The sequence below is a fragment of the Scylla paramamosain genome, chromosome 35 (genome assembly GCF_035594125.1).
Source record: "Scylla paramamosain isolate STU-SP2022 chromosome 35, ASM3559412v1, whole genome shotgun sequence".
Taxonomy (NCBI): Eukaryota; Metazoa; Arthropoda; class Malacostraca; order Decapoda; family Portunidae; genus Scylla; species Scylla paramamosain.
Genome location: NC_087185.1, coordinates 1,705,001 through 1,712,500, shown reverse-complemented (window position 1 = coordinate 1,712,500; position 7,500 = coordinate 1,705,001). Strand labels below are relative to the sequence as shown.

The window sequence follows — 7,500 nt, the reverse complement described above, 5'->3', positions numbered from 1 at the left end:
GAAAGGATGAAAGGAAGTTCTACTATTCACTCTACGGTGAACTCTATACGCCGATCTGAAGGTTAATACAATTTATAATAAAACTGGTGTCTGTAAAATAAGAGTTTATAAGTGAATTCAGTAATTATTCGGACAAGAAAAGAGCTTGTTGGGGATGTTTTTAAATATTTGTCTATTTTATTTTTGAATGATTCAATAGAATTGCTTTTTACGATTTCTGCAGGAAGTTTACTCCATATATTTACTGTGCGATTAAAGAAAAAATGTTTTGCCTCGTGGGATTTAAGACGTTTGGGTATAATCTTGAATCCATTATTTCTTGTTAGGTTAGAATGATCAATGGTAGAATATTTATATATGCATCAATGTTACTATATCCTTTGAAAATTTTGAACACTTCAATAAGGTCTCCTCTTATCCTGCGCTTTGTTAAACTAAATAGGTTTAGTTCTTCCAGTCGTTCCTCATACAGCTTATTGCGCAATCTTGGAATCATCTTTGTCACTCTGCCCTGTATCTTTTCTATTTTTTCAATGTCTTTTTTGTAATATGGTGACCAGAACTGTACACAGTATTCTAGATGAGGGCGCACCAGTGAGTTATATAAGGCAAGTATAACCTTTTCCGATTTAAATTCAAAGGTTCTTCCAATGAACCCTACTAATTTATTTGCCGTCTTTACTGTTTCTGTGCAGTGCTGACTCGGCTTTAGGTCGTTTGAAACAACGACACCAAGATCTTTTTTCTTTATCAGCGCTTGACAGTGGCTGTCATGTTTATTCATTACATATCTCGCCTGAACATTGTTGCTTCCGATATGTAGAATTTCACACTTTTCTATATTGAATCTCATCTGCCATTTTTCTGCTCAGCTTGTTAGTTTATTGAGGTCACACTGCAGTTCCTGCCATTGTGACAATGACGTTAATCTACTTGTTATTTTGGTGTCGTCTGCAAATTTACTTATTTTGCAATATATCCCTTCATCAAAATCATTAATGTATATTATAAACAGTACTGGTCCTAATACAGAGCCTGAAGTATGCTGGCCTGCGTGAGCAGTGGCCAGTGGTTCACCCCACCTCGTGACTGGAAGATTAAAGTCCCCCATAATTATGCAATTATTAACGCAGCAAATGTCCGCGATAAGGTCATAAAGTTTTTCGTCTGTAGCGGGTGACTGGGCTGGAGGACGAAAGACGAGACCTAATGTTATTTTATGAGATTTATTTTCTAAATTGATGAAAGTGACGTCTGTATTAGCAATGGCTGGGGTTGGGAGTTGACGAGGATGAAGATTACTTTTCACATAAAACCTAACACCGCCTCCCGCACAATGAGTTCTCTCGCAGCTAAAAAATGGTGTAGCCAGGGAGTGAGTACTCAGCTAAGTAATCTCTGCTTGATGAATTTATCCACGTTTCCGTGACGCCTATGATGTCGTAGTTTTCAAGATAAATAAGAGCTTGCAGCTCATTTCATTTATTTCGTAAACTACGGGCATTGAAGTAACAAGCTCTGATCTTGTCTGAACCTGTGGATGAAATAATTTCGTTGTTTTTTTACGACGCTGATCCTGTTGCTGGCGCCCGCGCGTCTTTTGATCTGTGGAGGCAAACTTTTTCATGGATTAGTGTGCCCATCCTGGCTGCTCCCACAGCGTTCAGATGAAGGCCGTCTCTCTGGAAGAGTCTGTGTTCATTATAGAAATCGTTCCACTTGTTGAGATACTCCACGTTTTCCTGTTGGCAGAGAGTCTTTAATCTGTTATCTATACTGAACGCAATGTTGTAGAACCTTGCGTTCGCGTTGATCCTCGGGAGAATGCCTGAAATTATAATATTACTTGATTTAGTCTTATACTTGCGAATCATTTCCTTGTATTTCGCCATCAGTTCTTCCGATCAGGTCCGCTGGACGTCATCTGTGTCTGCGTGGATGACATGAAGAGTGTCTGCGTGGATGACATGAAGAGTGTCTGCGTGGATGACATGAAGAGTGTCTGCGTGGATGACATGAAGAGTGTCTGCGTGGATGACATGAAGAGTGTCTGCGTGGATGACATGAAGAGTGTCTGCGTGGATGACATGAAGAGTGTCTGCCTGGATGACATGAAGAGTGTCTGCGTGGATGACATGAAGAGTGTCTGCGTGGATGACATGAAGAGTGTCTGCGTGGATGACATGAAGAGTGTCTGCGTGGATGACATGAAGAGTGTCTGCGTGGATGACATGAAGAGTGTCTGCGTGGATGACATGAAGAGTGTCTGCGTGGATGACATGAAGAGTGTCTGCGTGGATGACATGAAGAGTGTCTGCGTGGATGACATGAAGAGTGTCTGCGTGGATGACATGAAGAGTGTCTGCGTGGATGACATGAAGAGTTAGTTAGTTAGTAGTGGCGTCCTTGGTTGTGTCCTCGATGGCACCAGTGCTGTACCCTAGAGACAGCACTGCTGGAGGAGGAGGAGGAGGAGGAGGAGGAAGAGTAGGAGGAGGAAAGAAGGAAGGAAGGAAGGAAGACTCACTTTCCTCCATCACTTCCTCACCATTTATATTCAAATTCTAAAAAAAAAAAAAAAAAAAAAAATCTTTTCCTTTTATCATTTTCAGATCACAAAAAAATAGAATTATGATATTTTTCTGACATTTCTGACACTTGTCTTCATTACACGTTATTTTGGAAAGGAAGAGGAGCTGTCCGTTTGTCCATCTCTCTCTCTCTCTCTCTCTCTCTCTCTCTCTCTCTCTCTCTCTCTCTCTCTCTCTCTCTCTCTCTCTCTCTCTCTCTCTCTGCAATGCATGAACTGAACTGCATCCGTGAAACAAAAACAGAACAAAAAATAACACACACACACACACACACACACACACACACACACACACACACACACACACACACACACACACACACACACACACACACACACACACACACACACACACACACACACGGAAGAGCAAACACACACACACACACACATTTTGACTTCAATCTACATTTTAATTCTGTGGTGAAGGTCTGTCTCTGGCTCACGGTGACTTAACCTTCTGTTCACTTGCTTTGGTTTGACTCTGTACGACTGACCTCTTCCTCTTCCTCACCTAATATCGCGTATCTGTGAGTGTACGCTTGACCTGTTATGTATCTTTACTGTGTGTATGTGTGTGTGTGTGTGTGTGTGTGTGTGTGTGTGTGTAGGAAGGAGCGTTAATGGAGCAATGAACCCAAATGACTCGTTACCATCACTATGTTCCTTACTCTCTTCTTTTTTTCCCATTGTCCCTTCACTCCCTCGCTTCCTGTCACTCCGATCTGCAAGTCAAGTTAAGCTTTTTGACCTGTGCGCTTTCTTGGGTGCAAGGGAAGTGCTGTGAAGGGAGACTACACCAGCTCCTCTTCGTACGCACCAGCACTTCCTGACACACACACACACACACACACATTCAAGGTACACTTCACTTCCTTCTGTCCAACGTCGTGTCTCTTTCAAACGTCAATTTTTTATATAACTAAATGAAAACAAACAAAATTAATCACCCCCTTGAACTTCTCTCTCTCTCTCTCTCTCTCTCTCTAGTCCGAGGTTAAAAAATATATCCTTTTCTCTCTTCTAGTTCGATAATGTTGCCGGACGCTCTATAAACACTCAAATCTTCCCTTCATTTCGCCCGAACTGTAGATGTAAACTTCCACTCCTTCGGTACAAAGCAGCAAAAGAGACTTGAATATTTGTGTTATAAATTTATCTAAGTAACATCCTATTCACTCGATGCCACGCACTTTAAAACTCTGGTAACTATTTTTCTTTCTTTTTTTTCTTTTTTTGCCGATGTGTTTAGGTTCTACTCGTATTTCAGTCTTCTTTATTTTTATGAGTCTTCCTTTCTCCTTTTTTCATCATCCTTCCTTCCCACACTCACTCAGTACAGCGCAGCATACAACTCAAGGGACAGAATCGTGTTAGCAGTGTATTTAAGCCCCATTTCAGTCTACCTTCAGTCTCTCCTTCCTTACTTCTATCATTCTTAATTACTTCCTCTACCGTCCTTCCTGATTATATACGATCAGTGTTACCAATTCATACGGATTACGTGACATGAAAAGAAGGCAGAAAAAGAAGAAAGAGAAGAAAATTGAATGAATAAAGAAGAAGAAATGAAAACAATGAATGAAATAGGAAAAAACAAACCGACCACCGCATCGGAAGGGAAACACACACCAGATATCAAGAACGAGAGAACCTCCAGGAGAGGAAATCAGACAAACAAACAGACACAGGACACACACAGATCCATTTAAGTTATATTTGAGTAAGCCATCACCGTTCCTTGCCTGCTTCACTTCTCTCACCACAGTAACCTTCTTGAACTGGAGGAGGAGGAGGAGATAGTCAGGTGAAGTGTACCGGGTAATGCAGAGGCGCTAGACGTGAAGTGAAGGGAAGCGGAGACTAAGAAGGGATGTGATAGAAGTCTTGAAGAGGGATAGTGAAAATATTTGAATCAGTACAGAGGAGAATGACTAAGACACAAGGGGTGAGAAAGATAATGAAAACAGAGATAGAGGCTTAGAGAGACGAGACTAAGAGAGACAGAGACTAAGAGGGGATGTGATAGAAGTCTTGAAGAGGGATAGTGAAAATATTTAAATCAGTACAGAGGAGAATAACTTAAAAGATATAAGAGACGAGAAATATCCCTTACAAACTTAAAATTTACATTCCTTAAAGAGGTGTAGACGAAGAGGGGATTACGTAGAGGTCTTTAATTAAGGGGAGCTAGTGAAAAGTTAGAATTAATACAAAGAATATATATAAAGACACCAGTGACAAATCATTGACAGTGAAGCTTTTAAATTTACATTACCAAGAGAAGCGTAGAAAAAAAATCTGATTAGAGAGCTTTAAGTGGCGTAAAGAATGTCATAGTCACTACAAAGGGGAATGACTAAATAACTATAGAGAAATAAGGTATAAATATATTTTTTTAAGGAAGAAGAAAGATACACACGCACATACAGACACACACACAGCCACATAAAGAAAAGAAGATGACCGTGAGAATAAGTGCAAACAAGGAGATTCTGATTTAGAACGATATATGAAATCGAACAGACTCAGGCGGACTCCAGAGACAGAGAGAGAGAGAGAGAGAGAGAGAGAGAGAGAGAGAGAGAGAGAGAGAGAGAGAGAGAGAGAGAGAGAGAGAGAGAGAGACAAGCCAACAAACTCTTCTCACTTCGCAAACTCTTTCCTGTGATAAGTGAAGCAAACTCTCTCTCTCTCGTCTCTCTCTCTCTCTCTCTCTCTTCTCTCTCTCTCCTCTCTCTCTCTCTCTCTCTCTCTCTCTCTCTCTCTCATCTCTCTCTCTCTCTCTCTCTCTCTCTCTCTCTCTCTCAGGAAGAGGATCGACACCAATACCTCAGGATTGAAAATAAAACTGCCAACTATATTTCTGTTATGCCCTTGCCAAGAACATGAGGTGGCTCTTTCTCTCTCTCTCTCTCTCTCTCTCCTCTCTCTCTCTCTCTCTCTCTCATCTCTCTCCTCTCTCTCTCTCTCTCTCTCTCTCTCTCTCTCTGCACTGGTTTCGAAATCCCAAACTATATATATATATATATATATATATATATATATATATATATATATATATATATATATATATATATATATATATAATATATATATATATATATATTATATATATATATATACGAGTATATATATATATTTATTTTAATAGCAAAGTTAAGAAGCCTCATCTCGTTAATCTGAGAGAGAGGAGAGAGAGAGAGAGAGAGAGAGAGAGAGAGAGAGAGAGAGAGAGAGAGAGAGAGAGAGAGAGAGAGAGAGAGAGAGAGAGAGAGAGAGAGAGAGAGAGTTTTCCCTCACTTTCTTGAATATATGTCAATTCCACAAGTGTCTGGCTATTAAACTTTTTCTAACATTCCATCCGGCACCACCACCACCACCACTACTACTACTACTACCACTACTACTACTACTACTACCACTAGCACCCTACACTAACACATCGCAATGCCACACCCCTTCTCATCTCAACATTTTCACTTTACCCTGTCTTTGCCTCGTCCTCCTTTAGTCACGCCCTTGCCAGTCGGGCCGCGGTGAAGTCAGCCCCCCAGTGCATTAGTTATAAAACGTTAGATGCTTCAACACGCGGCCGACTGAGCCTCGCTAAAAATTTACAATGAATGCCTGCGCGGGTTTTCAAGGGGAGGTGTTGTGTGGGGAGACAGAAGGGATCAACTGAGTAGGGTTAGGTTAGGTGGGAGTTTGTTAGCGGAGAATATGTTAGTTGGGGGAGGATGGAGGGAGGAGAAGGAGAGATAAGCAGGCCAAAGTTAGCAGATAGCAGTTTTTCAGCAGAGGAAGTATCTGAGCAGGGATAGACGTTAGCAGGGAGTTGGTTTGCAGAGGATGAAGGGAGGAGAGGGAGAGATAAGCAGGCCAAAGTTAACAGATAGCAGTTTTTCAGCAGAGGAAGTATCTGAGCAGGGATAGACGTTAGCAGGGAGTTGGTTTGCAGAGGATGAAGGGAGGAGAGGGAGAGATAAGCAGGCCAAAGTTAACAGATAGCAGTTTTTCAGCAGAGGAAGTATCTGAGCAGGGATAGACGTTAGCAGGGAGTTGGTTAGCAGAGGATGAAGGGAGGAGAGGGAGAAATAAGGGCAAATTTAGCAGGCAGAAATATGTAAGCAGAATAAATTATACAAGAGATGAACAAGAATGCAGAATTAGAGGAAGAATTCTTTGGAAAACCTTTATCTCTGTGAAGGGAAAGTTTGCAAATGGATGAAACGAAACGAAAACTGGGAATAAAAACAAAACAAGAAGAGAAAAATGTTGCTTTAAAAGAACAGCAGGAGGTGGTTGCCTAGGAGACCACTAGGCGAGGGGAGAGCAGAGAGGGTCAGGCAGCAGGAGGGAAGAGACACACCGTTAGCAGGAAGGGCAAGCAACAGGGGATTCAGAGAGGCGGAAGAACTGTGTGTGTGTGTGTGTGTGTGTGTGTGTGTGTGTGTGTGTGTGTGTGTGTGTGTGTGTCGCTGCATTACTGGACAGACTTCCCAGGTGAGGTCCGGGCGCAATCACTGAGGCGCCGTGCCCTGAGCAGCGAGCGGGGTGGCGGGGCGACACGAAGGGTGGTTGGTGGGGGGAGGGGGGATGAGGGGTGAGGGGGTGATGGAGACGCGAGCACAAGATATAGATACTTTATGTGTGAAAAAATATTTGCCTTGGCCAGCGGCTGTGTTACAGTGTGCACCATGGCCAAGGCGCGGACATTACATGGTGGCGAGTGGGAGGCTGCGGGAGTGGCGAGTGGTGGGCGGTGAGTGGTGAGTCCAGACACTGAGCGGTGCACGAGACTGTTACACACGGGAATTATATCACAGATGGCGACAGTGACCCACACAGTCCTGCGGCGGTACGAGTGTGTGTGTGTGTGTGTGTGTACGGCCCAGAGCGAGGTAGCC

The 7,500-nt window shown here is 42.5% G+C and overlaps 1 protein-coding gene across 2 annotated transcripts in view; it reads right to left on the bottom strand.

Annotated features, from left to right (window-relative positions):
- Positions 1–7,224: 7,224 nt before the first annotated feature.
- The window catches only part of LOC135090533 (uncharacterized), a 5,822-nt gene continuing 5,546 nt past the window's right edge, over positions 7,225–7,500 (bottom strand). For both annotated transcript variants that reach the window (XM_063987350.1, XM_063987351.1), the window contains exon 2: positions 7,225–7,500. This exon is cut by the window's right edge and continues 1,771 nt beyond it. The gene's annotated coding sequence lies outside the window, so the exon portion shown is untranslated.